Source organism: Sorex araneus, chromosome 5 (assembly GCF_027595985.1).
Source record: "Sorex araneus isolate mSorAra2 chromosome 5, mSorAra2.pri, whole genome shotgun sequence".
Taxonomy (NCBI): Eukaryota; Metazoa; Chordata; class Mammalia; order Eulipotyphla; family Soricidae; genus Sorex; species Sorex araneus.
In genome coordinates this window covers 206,587,992-206,603,272 of record NC_073306.1, presented here as the reverse complement: position 1 = coordinate 206,603,272, position 15,281 = coordinate 206,587,992, and the positions used below count along the sequence as shown (strand labels likewise).

Genomic DNA, 15,281 nt, shown 5'->3' with positions numbered 1-15,281 from the left:
AAAGGACGGACATATTTTTCCTGATCTCGGGAGATCAAACTTCCCAGCAGTGGTAGCCGTGTCCTGGTGGCTCCGTGGCATCCTGGCGGAGGGCGGGAGACCACGGGACTGTAGAGACTCAGCCCACCCAGAGGGTGGGATTCTGACTGTGCAGCCGGGCAAGGCTGCCAGTCCGGTGGTTAGACGTGTGGACGTTCCCTGCAGACAAACCTGGTTTGTCATTCCGGCTCCTTCACTTCTCGGGCATGTGACTGGGGGTAGGTTATTTAATCTCCATAAGCTGATTTCCTCTCCTGCAAAAGCGAACAAATAATAGCACAAACCTCATAGGGTTGGTATGAAACGAGTAGAATAACAAGGACTTTCTACCTCTCTGAGTGTGTCAGAAATGCGAGCAGTCTAATTAGCAGTTGTATGCAGGCGGTCCAGTTAGCCAATCCGCTGGCTCAGCTGGGCAGGGCCGATGGGGTGTGTGTCTAGTCGGATGCGCTTACTTCAACATGTTATTCCAGTTCTCACAGACTACCCACAATGCCAGAATAATTGCTCCAAAAAAAAATCTTCAAACACAGATAGCCCCTCTTGCCAGGAGGAAGTGGCCGGCAGAGATGACAGTCTAACTTCCGCAAGTCTAGTTGCGATACATTTTTTTTTTTTTTGCTTTTTTGGGTCACACCCGGCGATGCACAGGGGTTACTCCTGGCTCTGCACTCAGGAATTACCCCTGGCCGTGCTCAGGGGACCCTATGGGATGCTGGGAATCGAACCCGGGTCGGCCGAGTGCAAGGCAAACGCCCTACCCGCTGTGCTATTGCTCCAGCCCAGTTGCGATACATTTATGAACACGTTTTCTTCCGGAGTAGTGGGGCTCAGGAAAAAGACTGAACCAGATTAGCTTTGCAGTGAAAGAGAATAAAGCAAAGAGGAGACCTCAGAGTCCCAACTCCCGGGCCCTGATGGCACCTTCAGACACACCCAGAAGGTCTACAGATCCTTGTCTAAACCACACAGAACACACAGAAGCACGTAGGTCACCGTGCCCCACAGGTGATAAAATGAAGAACATTCACCGCCTAGGGGTTGTTTCTTCCAGCTTTGTGAGGATGGTTTCATTTTTCTCTTCTGGCCAAAACTGAACCAGATTTTTATGGGCTTTCAGGCGGTTTGTTTATTAACTCTTACCCTTTAGAATGGTAATTTGTCTTACCAGGATTTGGATATTTCATCATTGATTAACACATACTATCCCGCATCTTGCTCAGTTTATAAGATACCTGGGAGCTTGTTGTGTATCCCAGCAATGCCCTGTATACTTTAAATGGTTGCTTAATATTTCATTTTCACCAAACACTGTTTACAACTATTACTGATGAAAAACAGCTTCCTTTAGTTGAGTTAGGCAGGAGAGAATTTGTGGGAGACTATTGAGCATCTTAAGAAATCTCTGGGGTGGGGCTGGAGCGATAGCACAGCGGGTGGGGCATTTGCCTTGCACACGGCTGACCCGGGTTCTAATCCCAGCATCCCATATGGTCCCCTGAGCACCGCCGGGGGTAATTCCTGAGTGAAGAGCCAGGAGTAACCCCTGTGCATCGCCGGGTGTGACCCAAAAAAAAAAAAAAAGAAATCTCTGGGGTGGGGCCAGAGCTCAGTCCCTGGCACCACATGTGAGCCCTGCCAGGAATGATCCCTGAGCACAGAGCCAGGAGCACTGCTGGATGGTCTGTGTCCAAAAACAAACAAAAATCTCGGAGGTAATCCAAGAGCTGCCTTTGAAGCTTCACTGCGAGCAACAGCACCCGGGCCAAGCTGCTAGGAACCCACAGCAGGCTTTATGGATTTCTGGAACTCCAAAGCAAGGCCCTGTGCAGGCAAGTCTATTTCTTCATCGCTTTGACTCATACCTCTAGCCCCTGGTGACAGATTAAAATCTGTCTCTGAAGTTGTCTCGGTTTCCCTTCTGAGGCCCCATGGGATTTGGTGGTGGAAAAGAATCAACTGGGAGTCTCAGAGCTTCTGATGCAGGTTTTCCTGCTTGCTTTGAATCCCCTGCATTTTTTTGGTGCCATCTCTGAATCCCCTGCATTTTTTTTTGTGCCATCTCTCCGTCTGTGCCTGGTCCCCCTGGCTCAGAGAATGGCCTCGTCTTCTGCCAGAGTTTGGGGCGGCTCTAACCTGACTCTGCAGGGTATGCATGGAATCCGGATCTCCTTCTAACTATAATCCTATCTGTTCCCTCTCTAGCCTGCCGTCTGCCCTTCCCTTTTTTCTTTTCTTTCTTTGGCCACACCCAGTGGTGCCCAGGGATCACGCCCTAACTATGCCTTCCCTCTCCCCATCTCTCTGACTCTGTTTTTCATCTGTTCCCACCCTGACTGTCATCCCACCTGCCCAGGGCTCTGGTATTTTCAGTTGTTTTCAGAGTAAGGCCTAAGCAGTGCAAGTGTTTTGATGAAGAAATATCTCCCTTTCCTTCCGGGTGGCAATTCAGTTTCTGCTTTCTCTGTGGGGCTATATCGACAACTATTCCTCTACATTTTCCAACTCCCAGAATCTTCTTGACGTTTCATTTGCTTTCTTCTTATCTTTTCTTACCTTTGTTCTTTTGTAAGCCCCCCGCCTTTCACTTAGTCTTTTGGCTTTAAATCTTTCTTAATTCTGATATTATAGTTTTAGTAGAATCTCGGTAGGTCTTGGTAACAAACATGGTATTAAATATGTGCTACATTTCGATGGAGATCCCTATTGCCATCTGACCTATGATAATGTTTATCAAAAACATCTCCAGCCCTTCCCTTATTTATCAAGGGATAGTTAGAGGTGTTCTTCAGCATAACATAGACGTGACTTGGCCTTGAGAAAGCTTAGGTCACTGACTTCAGCATTCCAGGGCTGTTGGCCAAACTGTGTGTCAAAGTTGCTTCCCGGGGTGCTGAATGAAAACCTACCCATCAGAAGAAAACCTGACAATACAAGCAAGAGTTTTTTTTTTTTTTTTAATTAGTGAATCACCGTGAGGGTACAGTTACAGATTTATACATTTTTTTAAAATTTTATTTTATTGAATCACCATGTGGAAAATTACAATGCTTTCAGGCTTAAGTCTTAGTCATACAATGCTGAAACAACCATCCCTTCACCAGTGCCCATATCCCACTACCGAAAAAAAAAAACAACCACAGTACACCTCCCATCCCGCCCCCCCCCGCACCCCCAACCTTGTAACTGATAAATTTCACTTTACTTTCTATTTACTTTGGTTACATTCAATATTTCAACACAATCTTCACCATTATTGTTAGGAGCACCCCACTAGAGTCAGACCTGTTGTGAAGAGAAATGAGGTTGGCCTCGAGGTTTTGTATTTCTGTACTTTAACAACTACGTCCAGGGAGATTTCTTCTAGATATTGGATCATTGCAAGCTTGTAAACCCCATCTGTGGTCGTCATAATATGGCGGTCACCACGCCCTTCATCCCCGGGAAGGGCCAGGCGAGAGAGAGAAATACCTTTCCCCTCCTGGGCGGGCATGGGGTCGTGGCTTGGTTCTCAGACTGGAGACATTCTGCAAGTAGCTGCCCATGTTAATTTGGTTCAGCTGGGTCTGGGTTGACGCTCATGCAGCTGCGGAGGGGTCGCACGCAGGTCACATCTCAGCAGCGGCAGGAGGGGCCAGTGCCTCCCACCTTCCCAAGAGCACCCTAGAGTCCTTTTGCTGCAGTTTTTGTCGTAAAATCCCATCTGTGGTTGTCATAATATGGCGTCCCCACGCCCTTCATCCCCGGGAAGGGCCAGGCGAGAGAGAGAAATACCTTTCCCCTCCTGGGCGGGCATGGGGTCGAGGCTTAGTTCTCAGGCTGGAGACATTCTGCAAGTAGCTGCCCATGTTGAATCTGGTTCAGCTGGGTCTGGATTCACGCTCGTGCAGCTGCGGAGGAGAGATTTATACATTTTTGTGCTCATGTTTCCCTCATACAAAGTTCGAGAACCCATCCCTTCACCAGTGCCCATTCTCCACCACCAGTAAACCCAGCATCCCTCCTACCCTCCCCAATCCCATCTCCCCCCACCCCACCCTGTCACTGTGGCAGGGTATTCCCTTTTGTTCTCTCTCTTTAATTAGGTGTTGTGGTTTGCAATAAAGGTGTTGAGTGGCCATTGTGTTCAGTCTCTAGTCACATTCAGCCCGCATCACCCTTCCCCCCGCGTGGCCTCCAACCACATTTTACTTGGTGTTCCCTTCTCTATCTGAGTTGCCCTCTCCCCAGCATGTGAGGCCAGACAAGCAAGAGTTTTACTTGCTTCTTTAAACTTTGGAAGGAGCATAAGAAAAGATAGGCACTATCAAATAGTGTTTTGTTTTTCCTCTTTCAGAGCTTTCGTAAACTATTCACTTTGTCAGCACTACGACTGCGCTATTTCCCATTTTTTTTCCCAGATTCTGCTGAGAAAAACTGTATTGAAAAACTGATGTGGATGGGGCTGGAGTGATAGCACAGCGGGTAGGGCGTTTGCCTTGCACGCGGCCGACCCGGGTTCGAATCCCAGCATCCCATATGGTCCCCTGAGCACCGCCAGGGGTGATTCCTGAGTGCATGAGCCAGGAGTGACCCCTGTGCATCGCGGGGTGTGACCCAAAAAGCAAAAAAAAAAAAAAACTGATGTGGATGTTGGTAAAGATGTTGGAGAAAACTACTGGATGATGGAGTAAACTATTCCAAGTGCTTATAAAAAAGATTCCGGGGCTGGAGCGATAACACAGTGGGGAGGGCATTTGCTTTGCACATGGCTGACCCGGGTTCAATCTCTGGCATCCCATGTGGTTCCCCCAGGACCACCAGGAGTAGTTTCTGAGTGCAGAGTCAGGGGGAACCCCTGAGCATCTCCGGGTGTGACTCCCCCACCCCCCCAAAAGACAGAAAAGAAAAAAAAAGATACCTAGATCTGGAAAGATAGTACAGCGGAATGATAGACAGCTAGGAATGATCCATAACACGACTGGGCTGGCACCCCTCCCCACCCTCCAAGCTGAGAGAGAGAGTGGGGGGGTGCTCTGAAGAAAAATGCAATAAAATAACTCATAATCCACTTGATTAACTTAGGTGACTAAGTATGACTTAAAGTTATATTTTAAGTTTCTACTTTTACCTATTATTGCCTTGTGAGGATTTTTGAGACATGTTAAGGTTCCCGTCATGCTTGGTTCAGTTTTTCTCAGCTCAATTAACCTGGTTTGATGAGACAGTTCTACGTAAATAAAATGGAAGGAATTAAAATGGGCGTATAGTGGGTGTGTACGTTAAACAAGGTTGGCCATCTGGTGATGACTGAAGCTAGCTGATGAGCTCATCTTGTTCTCTGAACTTTTGTATTTTTGAAAAACGTTCAGAACAAAATTGTAACAGGAGGGGAAACTCTTTCAAAACACACGGAGTAGAACTGAGCAGGAAGTACAGAGTTCCCACAGACCCTTTCTCTCCCCCTTCTCCAACACCATCCCACGCCAGAGTGCGTCACTAGCTCTAACCAGTGAACCAACCTGTATGGTAATCATGACCACCTGTGCATTCTGTGGGTTGGAACAAACAAAAGATGACACCTGTCCTCCCTGGGGACACCAGGCTGAGTAGTTTCACTGTCCCAGGAACTCGTGACTGTCTCCCAGCTGGCCTCTGAGAGCCCCTGGAATTCCTCTCTCTTCGTTTTGCCTTTTCCCCAAACATCATAGTTACACTCAGAAATCGCTTTCTTTTTTTCACACCTGGTGATGCACAGGGGTTACTCCTGGCTCATGCACTCAGGAATCACTCCTGGCAGTGCTCAGGGGACCATATGGGATGCTGGGAATAGAAGCCAGGTCGGCCGCATGCAAGGCAAACGCCCTACCTGCTGTGCTATCACTCCAGCCCCCAGAAATCACATATTTAAGATCTCAAATTAAAGTTAAGACTTAGCCAGGGCTGTGGCTCAACTGTATTATTATTATTGTTATTGTTATAATAATAATAATAATTATTATGATGATGATGATGATGGCTGGAGCGATAGCACAGTGGTTGGGCGTTCACCTTTCACGCGGCCAACCTGAGTTCAATTCCTCCGCCCCTCTCAGAGAGTTCTGCAAGCTACTGAGAGTATCGAGCCCACGCACCAGAGCCTGGCAAGCTACCCGTGCATATTGGATATGCCAAAAACAGTAACAATAAGTCTCTCAATGAGAGACGTTACTGGTGCCCGCTCAAACAAATCCATGAGCAACGGGATGACAGCAACAGTAACATTGATTATTATTATTGCTTTTTGGGTCACATCCGGTGATGCACAGGGGTTACTCCTGGCTCTGCACTCAGGAATTACCCCTGGCGGTGCTAAGGGGACTATATAGGATGCTGGGAATTGAAGGCAAACGCCCTCCCTGCTGTGCTATCAGCCCAACCCCTGTGCCTCAACTGTAGACAATGTCTTGCATGCTGAAACTGTGGGGTCGATCCCCGGCAGTGCAGTCAACAGATGAACTAAACTGGAGTCCATCTCTTGCCACATAGCATCCTTTAAAATGTAAAAACAACAACACTGGGGCCAGAGGGCTCCAATCGAAATTAAGGTGATTGCCTTGGGTTCCTCCGCCCTCAGCTCACGTCCCTGGCACTCGTGCAGTCCCTTGAGCACTGCCCCAGGTCGCTCCTGGGCAGAGTCAGAAACTGCTCCTGTGCACTGTGGAGGAAGGCCCCACCTGCCACCCCCAAATCCACAAAAAACAATGCAAATATAATGAAACTTTCAGAAAGTGTTAAAACTGGCCTTTTTTGCCTGGAGATGCGGCTCCGCGGGAGAGCACTTGCCTGGCCTGCGTGAGGAGCTGGGCTTGGGTTTTAGGACACTACCAAGAAACTAAGAGCCCATCTGCATGCAGGGGCCTCTGGGGATGCCCAGAGCTGTCCTGCCAGCAGAGGCCAGGACAGACTGCTGGCCCCAGGTGCTGGCCAGACCAGGACTCAGTCCTTCCCAGTGGACCCTGCCTCCTTCTGGGCACCATGCACCGAAACGAAAATACTGGTTACTGCCAGGGCGCCCTAAGGGCTGTGTGACTAACACACCCCCTCATACGCTCCGAAGGGCAGCTGGAAACCACTGGCTTAGGAACAAATTGATTAATTAAAAACAATGAAATAAGGGGCTGGAGTGATAGCACAGCGGGTAGGGCGTTTGCCTTGCACACGGCCGACCTGGGTTTGATTCCCAGCATCCCATATGGTTCCCTGAGCACCGCCAAGGGTAATTCCTGAGTGAAGAGCCAGGAGTAACCCCTGTGCATCGCCGGGTGTGACCCAAAAACCAAAAACAAACAAACAAACAAAAAAACAAAAAAAAACACAATGAAATCAGTTACATTTAAAAAACTCAATAAAATTAATTTTAAATTAATTAAAAATATTTCTTTTGGTGCATAGCCCGTGTGCTGCTTGTGCCCACATGGCTGAGCACATGTGGTGCCTGAGCACATGTGTCGCCCGCATCTCCCCCCTTGAGATGTGTACTTTCATGCTTTCATACTTTTGTGTCTAAAGCTCAGTTATGTGTAGGGGCTTCCTCCACCCTTGGAGAAGCCTACAAAGTTCTCTCTTGAGCGCGTTACTCTTACTCTTCTCTCTCCCATTTATCCCTTCCTCCTTCCCTCAGAAACCTCTAAATAAAATCTGTTTACTTCAAAAAAAATTTTTTTTCTTTTGTTGGACCCTACCTGCCCATGCTCAGGTCTTATTCCTGGCTCTGTGCTCCAGGATCAGGGATCATTTTTTATTTTATTTTTTTATAAGGTAGTTCACAATATTTGATTACATTTAATATTTAAACACCAATCCCACCACCATGACACCTTCCCACCACCATATTTTAGACGTTTCTATCCAGAACCCCAACTCCTGCCCCCAAGCAGAACTGAAATAAGTTATTTTGTATTGCTTGTTATAAAAAACCGCTGAAAGTGTTACAAAAAAAGTTTCCTTAGAGGAAAGAGTGTGAGGAGTGTTGTATTTCACCCAGCGGCCTTGATGCCCTTCTATAAGAGATTGGCTGTTAAAGGTTAAGCCTTGTGTACTTGTGTGTGTGTGTGTGTGTGTGTGTGTGTGTGTGTGTGTGTGTGTGAATATTTCCTCCTACGACTGGTTGCCTCCTACTCTAAACCCCATCGTTCGTGGTGTGGTACTCTTGGAGCATGGGTGGTGTAAAGTACGAGTTGTCGGAGGGTGTGAATGCAGCTGTGTGGTCCAGAAATATGTTCGCTTCTGGGTGAGGCTCAGCCCAAGTGCGTGGAGAGCAGCTGTGAGCTTGGCAGCAGTTACGTTCTGGAGGTTTTCGGCTGCGGGGCCGGGTCCCTTGGGGTAGGGAGGGGTCTCACCCCCCCCCTCCTGGGCGCCACTCAGGGATCACTTTGGCAGGGCTAGGGGGACCCTAAGCCATGCAGGGGATTGAACCCAAGCTGGCTGCATGCAAAGGCAAGCGCCTGACTTGCTGTGCAATCTTCCCACCCAGACATCACTCACTTGTTTGCTCACCATTAAACCCTCAGAACTCAACGCAACGCCTGGGTCATAAGTGATGCTCAGTATGTATTTGTCCAGTGATTAATTTTGCAGCAGTAAAGTAAACCTGAAATTAGGGCAGTGTCAAAACGGAGCACAAACGAAAACAAAGAGGGAACAGAGGAAGCCAGGGAAAAGTTCATATTCAAAATAGTTCTTCAAGGAAAATATGGAAACTCCTTTCTCAATAAAAAACAATTCACATATAATTTTTTTTTCTTTTGCATTAAGGTAAAATGGCATTCATTTATTTAGTGAATAAAGCTGCTTTTGTTCATAATCTGTCCCTGCTTATGGTTAACTTTTATTTTTAAAAACTTGCATGTATTTTTCAAATGTTGCAAAAGGCTATGGGAGAGAGGGCACACCTGGTAGTACTCCCAGTTTAGTGCTCAGGGGTCACTCCTAGTGGTGCGTAGGGGCTGTGGTTCTGGACTCAAACCCAGGCTTCCTGTATGCAAAACATGTATTCAGCTCTTTACTTTTAATTTTTTAAATCTGTGTGAAAGCTCGGTTAAAGTTCAGAGATTTAGTTCAATAGTAGAATACTTGCCTTATATTGTATGGGTTTGATTTCCAGGACACACACAATTTTCTCTTAAATTAAAAGGTATTGCTTATATTGATAAGTAGCTTCAAATCCAGTAGCACTGTGTCATTTAAATAGTAGGAAAAAGAGAGTAGTGAGGCAGAAGAAACAGAATAGGGACAAGGTGCTTGCCTTGCACATAGTCAGCCTGGGCTCCATCTGCATTTGGTCCTGAGCACAGCCAGGAGAGTAAGCACTGCCTGTTATGGCCCAAAAGTCAAAATTAAAAAAAAAAACATATATATATATATATATAATTTGCACTGAATGTATCAGTACTTTATTTCATTTTATTTTATAAAATCAGGTTGACGTTATCAGGAATGAATATACAGCATTTCATAAATGCTAATCAATCTTGTGTGCAATTGAAGATTAACTATAAATTTAAGAAATAAGTCAAACTCTTTTTTGATTGTGGATATCTTTGCTCACAAGATGGACTCACCTGGATTTGTGTGAGGACCTTTCCTGCTTGCACCAGGGCCCCCAGAAAATGACTTTTTACAAAAGTCAGGAACATGACAAATACCAGACAGACTGGGTTTAAGCATCAGAAATTAGCGTTTGCAAATTGCAAGAGGTACTGCATTGGTCATTAGAAACACAGGCGTGAATCTCAGGGGGGCAAGAATCGCTAAGTGAGAAAAGATTTCCTCGGAAGTGAATCCTGATGGTAACAACCCCCCAGATCTGCCAAGCATGTTGTGTGGTCCTGCTCCTCAGAACAGGCTTCTCCACCTGTGTGAAGCCACTTCCGGCGTCCACTGCCCGGTGTCCGTGGTTTCCCGGGCTGACCTGTGTAACCAGCAGGACGTTATGTAAACGACAGCACGACCTCTGAGGCTGGACCATAAAGGCTGTTGTGGGAAGGCAGCTGCTGTGTCCTGAGGCCATTTAAACCCTCTAAGCATCTGGCTCTGAGCATACGCTTCCTTCCAACAGCCATGGGAAGGCGCTGGAAGCAGATGTTAGCCCCGCAAGTGACCTTTGGGTGACCACAATCTGCCCAACCACTGCACTGCGACTCCTCAAGAGAGCCTGAGCCGGAAGACCCCAGCTCTCGGCTTCCTGTCCCCTCAGAGATGCTGAAGGCAGTTCACTTGCTGGGTGGCCGCCGTAGAGTTGGGAGGTTTGGGGCTGCTTCAAGTTATAAGGAGGACAGTGAGCACCGGGGCCGTCATCCGAATGCTCAGAGAAAGGCAGCAGCTCCGTCTTCGTACTGGAGCTGCTGACCTGAACTCAGTATTTTTTTTTTAACCTTTTTCTCTTTCTTTTTGGGTCACACCCAGCGATGCACAGGGGTTACTCCTGGCTCATGCATTCAGGAATTACTCCTGATGGTGCTCGGGGGACCATATGGGATGCTGGAAATTGAACCAACAGGGGTTGGCTATGTGCAAGGCAAACGCCCTACCCGCTGTGTTATTGCTCCAGCCCGTACACTCAGTATTTTAACTGTGCTTTCAGAGATCTGTAGCTCCCTGAAGCTGAAGAAGCTCAGACACTGGGTCAGCAAGATTAAACGTAGCCAGGGTATCTGGGGACGGTAAGACGGCTGCTGCCTGGACCCTTGCTGACCATGCTGTCCCTTGTGGTAGTTTTGGTGGTGCCCGCAGCAGCAGGGTGGGGGTGTTGCAGGCAACAAGGGTCTTTCACACAGGGCAGCCTTCTCGGCCCCTTGCTCGCCTCTTCCTGAACGCGAAGGGGAAGTGCATTTGGGGCTGATCCCGGAGGGGTTTTTCCAGTTCCTTTATCCTAAAACTGGCGTAACAAGACCCTGTGTGCTTGGAACTGCGCTTATCTTGTATTTCCCACCCAAATAGTACAGGCTGTTGCTTCAGACTCTTTCTCCGCCATATCAACAAGAGGGTTGCTTGTCTATTTGGTTAAAAAATATGGTGTCTCTGTGGGAGAATTTGCTGGTGAACTCCATGAGCGAAAAATCACCCGGCTGGAAGAGGTGAAACGGGCTTCCATGAAGCAAATCAACGATGGAATTGAGATGAAGAAAGCACAGCAGGCACATCTTCAAAAGCGCCATCACTATTTCGATGCCCAGGGGAATAGCACTGGTATGGCCTTGGAAGTTACGTACCGGGTATGGCTACATCTGGACTACCGTCTCTCTGCCCAGAGCAGGACACGTCACGAGGAGCAGGAGTGCAGGGGACACTGGGTGGAGAAGCACTGGTGCAGAGCACTGTGGCACAGCAGGAAAAGGAGACAGTTGCCAGTTTCAGATCTACAGCTGCTGGCAGAGAAGGGTCGGTCTCAGCCAGCATGACACGTCTGACTCCACGGAAACCTAGAAGCACTTGACACTAAGTGGAAACTCTTTTTTTTTGTTTTTGTTTATTTTTACTTAGTGAATCACCGTGAGGGTACAGTTACAGATTTATACATTTTTGTGCTCATGTTTCCCTCATACAAAGTTCGAGAACCCATCCCTTCACCAGTTTCCATTCTCCACCACCAGTAAATCCAGCATCCCTCCCCCCTCCCCAATCCCATCTCCCCACACCCCGCCCCGCCACTGTGGCAGGGTATTCCCTTCTGTTCTCTCTCTCTAATTAGGTGTTGTGGTTCGCAATAGAGGTGTTGAGTGACCACTGTGTTCAGTCGCTAGTCTACATTCGGCACGCATCACCCTTCCCCCGCATGGCCTCCAACCGCATTATACTTGGTAATCCCTTCTCTGAGTTGCCCTCTCCCCAGAATGTGAGGCCAGCCTCCAAACCATGGAGTCAACCTCCTGGTACTTATTTCTACTATTCTTCTATTCTTGGGTGTTAGTCTCCTACTCTGTTATTCAATATTCCACAGATGAGTGCAATCTTTCTATGTCTGTCTCTCTCTTTCTGACTCTAAGTGGAAACTCTTCTGTGTGATGGAATCTTTCTGTTTTGCTGAAGTTACAGCTTACCTTTTAAGTTCGATTCTAGTGAGAGAATGAAAGAATCAGAGCAATCCACTGGTCAATTGAGATGTTTTTCATCCTATTTTCTCTGCATTTTGAACTGTTCTGTGATCACTTTTAAGTACAGTTTATCTTTAGGAAAGTTTGGTGCCTGACTAAAGGTTGCCCAAGTATACTTTGAGCTTGTAATTAATTTTGTTATCTTGGAACAAAGGAACACTTGAAATGAATAACAACAAAAAAAGTAGCCAGGGTGGTGGGAATGGGAAGGGGATTTCTCCCATCTTCATGTAGGACAGAGGGGGGAAGTGATACTGGGCAAAGCAGTCTGACAAGAAAGGAAGGATGTCAAAAGAAATAAAAGTAACCACAAGGAAAGAGTGAGCAGGATGACCAGAGTAAAGGAAAGCCATAAGAAAAAAATGCGGAGCCAGAGAGCACTGTAGGGAGAGAACTTGCCTTGATGAGATCAACCTGGGTTCGGTTCTCAGCACCCCATATGGTCCCCAAAATCCCACCAGGAGTGATCTTTGATCACAAAATCAGGAGCACTGCCAGATGTGGCCCCCAAACAAAATCTAAAAGGGAGGAAACGGCAATATTATTGAATGATACAGAGAGACTGAGCGAGAGAAAAATAAAAAAGGATCTTTAACATTGTGGCTAGACTTTTTAAAAGCGCTTTTGTATTTGAAAGCTGGATATTGGAATATTAAAAGATGAAATGACATGTCCGGGGTTGTCTAAACATACAGTGAAAGGGTCAGGAGACAGACAGGCAGCCAGGTAATGAGCTTGGGGGAGTTAAGGCAACCAAGACATCATCCATAAAAGAAGTTAATCCTGTCGCCAGCCCTGTGGACACCTGCAAGTTGAAGACTGGAGGTGTGAGAGACTTTAGTGACACAGCAGCAGCCCAGAGGAGCCACGACCTCTGGGCGAGAGACTTCAGCAGGAAACATCTGATCAGGCATGTAACATTCAGTACAGATGAAACGTTAATTTCCTTATTGCAAATGTATAACACCCCTTAGAAGGATCGATGTAAGCAAACCTTTCTTAATCTAGTGGAGGGCGACCATGTCATGAGTGAATACCATACTCAATGCAAGTGCTAAGAAATTTGACTTGTTGTGTGTGTGTGTGTGTGTGAGTGTGTGTGTATGTTGGTTTTTGAGCCACACCCAGCAGTGCTCAGTGCTTAGTCCTGGCTCTGCATTCAGGGGTCACTCCTGGTGGGCTCAAGGGACCATATGGGATGCCAAGCATGGATCCCAAGGGGCAACATGCAAGGCAAATGCCCCACCCACTGTACTACAGCTCTGGCCCCTTGTCTTATATTTTTAAAGAAATTTCTCACGTATGGGGCTGGAGGGATAGCACAGCGGGTAGGGTGTTTGCCTTGCACGCGGCCAACCCGGGTTCGATTCCCAGCATCCCATATTGCCAGAGGTAATTCCTGAGTGCAGAGCCAGGAGTAACCCCTGTGCATTGCTGGGTGTGACCCAAAAAGCAAAAAATAAATAAATTTCTCAAGTACTGGTTTTAAGGCTATGAATTCCTTAAACAGTTGCCTGTTCTGAAGCTCTGTAGCATTTCCTCAGATCTAAATGATATTCTAGCTGGAGGGAGTATTCTTGGGAATGTGTTTAGCAAACTGAGTTTTATTTTATAACCCTCCATTCTCTTCTGGTTCATAGAGTCTCATTTGCTAGATCTGCCGTGAATCTCATGGGCCTCCCTTGGTATGTAAGTGGGTTTTTTTGTTTTGTTTTGCTGCTTTCAATAATCTCTTTTAGAGTTTGCCACTTGAGTACAATGTGTCTTAGAGTTTTCCTTGTTGATTCTATTTTCATTGGGACCTTCTGGTCTCTTGGATCTTGGCATGATCATCACTTTTTTTGTTTGTTTGTTTTTGGGTCATACCTGGAGATGCACAGGGGTTACTCCTGGCTCTTCACTCAGGAATTACCCCTAGCGGTGCTCAGGGGACCATATGGGATGCTGGGATTAGAACCAGGGTCGGCCGTGTGCAAGGCAAACGCCCTACCCGCTGTGCTATTGCTCCAGCCCCGATCATCACATTTTAAAGTTTAATTATTGTGGTGTGGTTCTCCTGCTTCCGGTAATGCAGGTTCTAGTGACTAGATACATACAGTTACCTCGTCTCTAACACTATGGACGAACCCAAGGCCCATGACTTTTGCCCCCTTGTTACTTCCAAACTGCCTTTTATTTGCCCTTACCCCCTCCATTTCTCCCCTTCCCTGGCATTTTAATTTTTTATTTATTTATGTTAGGCTTTTGGGGTCACACTCAGCGATGCTCAGGGGTTACTCCTGGCTTTGCGCTCAGGAATTACTCCTGGCGGTGGTCGAGGGACCATATGGGATGCTGGGAATCGAACCAGGGTTGGCCGTGTGCACGGCAAATACCTTACCCACTGTACTATGGCTCCAGCTCCTGGCATTTTTATTTTTGTAATCTAGAGCCAATGGTTTGCCTGCTTTTAATTCCTTGCATTTCCTTGACAGGTATTCAATACATGACAGATTAGTGAGAACACCTAATATTTGTACTTCTTCTGACTTACTTGACTTACCATGCCATCCTCCAGTTTCATCCAAGTTGCAGCAATTTTCACAATTTGGTCACTCCTCCTGGCTGCATAATATTCCATAGTGTATATATATTATACCTTCATTATCTACTCACCCATCTTTGGACACCTGGTTTGGTTACATAGCCTGACTATTGTGTTAACTGCTGCAATGATCATAGGTGTGCACAGATGTTTTTGTGACTTAGGGGTAGATACCAAACTCTGGGATCACTGGGTCATATGGAAACTCTATCCTTAATTATTTTCAGAACTTTCCACACTATTTTCCATAGGGGCTAAGCCAGACAACAGTGGTGCAAAAGAGTTTCTTTTTCTCCACATTTCCCACAACACAGGTTAATTCTAGTTTTTTGTTTGTTTGTTTGTTTATTTGTTTTGGTGCATACCATGCTCACTGTATGAAGTGTTAGCTCACTGTTGTCCTTATTTAAATTTCCCTTTGAATACATGATGATGAACACTTTTTCGTATGCCACCTGACCATCAATCTGTCTTCTTTAGAGAAGTGTTTGTTCGTTTTCTCTCAGTTTCAAATGAGGTTATTAGATTTATTGTTGTTGATCTTT

At 46.7% G+C, this 15,281-nt stretch overlaps 1 pseudogene; it reads left to right on the top strand.

Moving 5' to 3' along the window:
• The first annotated feature begins 9,874 nt into the window (after window positions 1–9,874).
• Window positions 9,875–11,459, top strand: LOC105943216 (ATP synthase F(0) complex subunit B1, mitochondrial-like; annotated as a pseudogene).
• The last annotated feature ends 3,822 nt before the right edge of the window (window positions 11,460–15,281 follow it).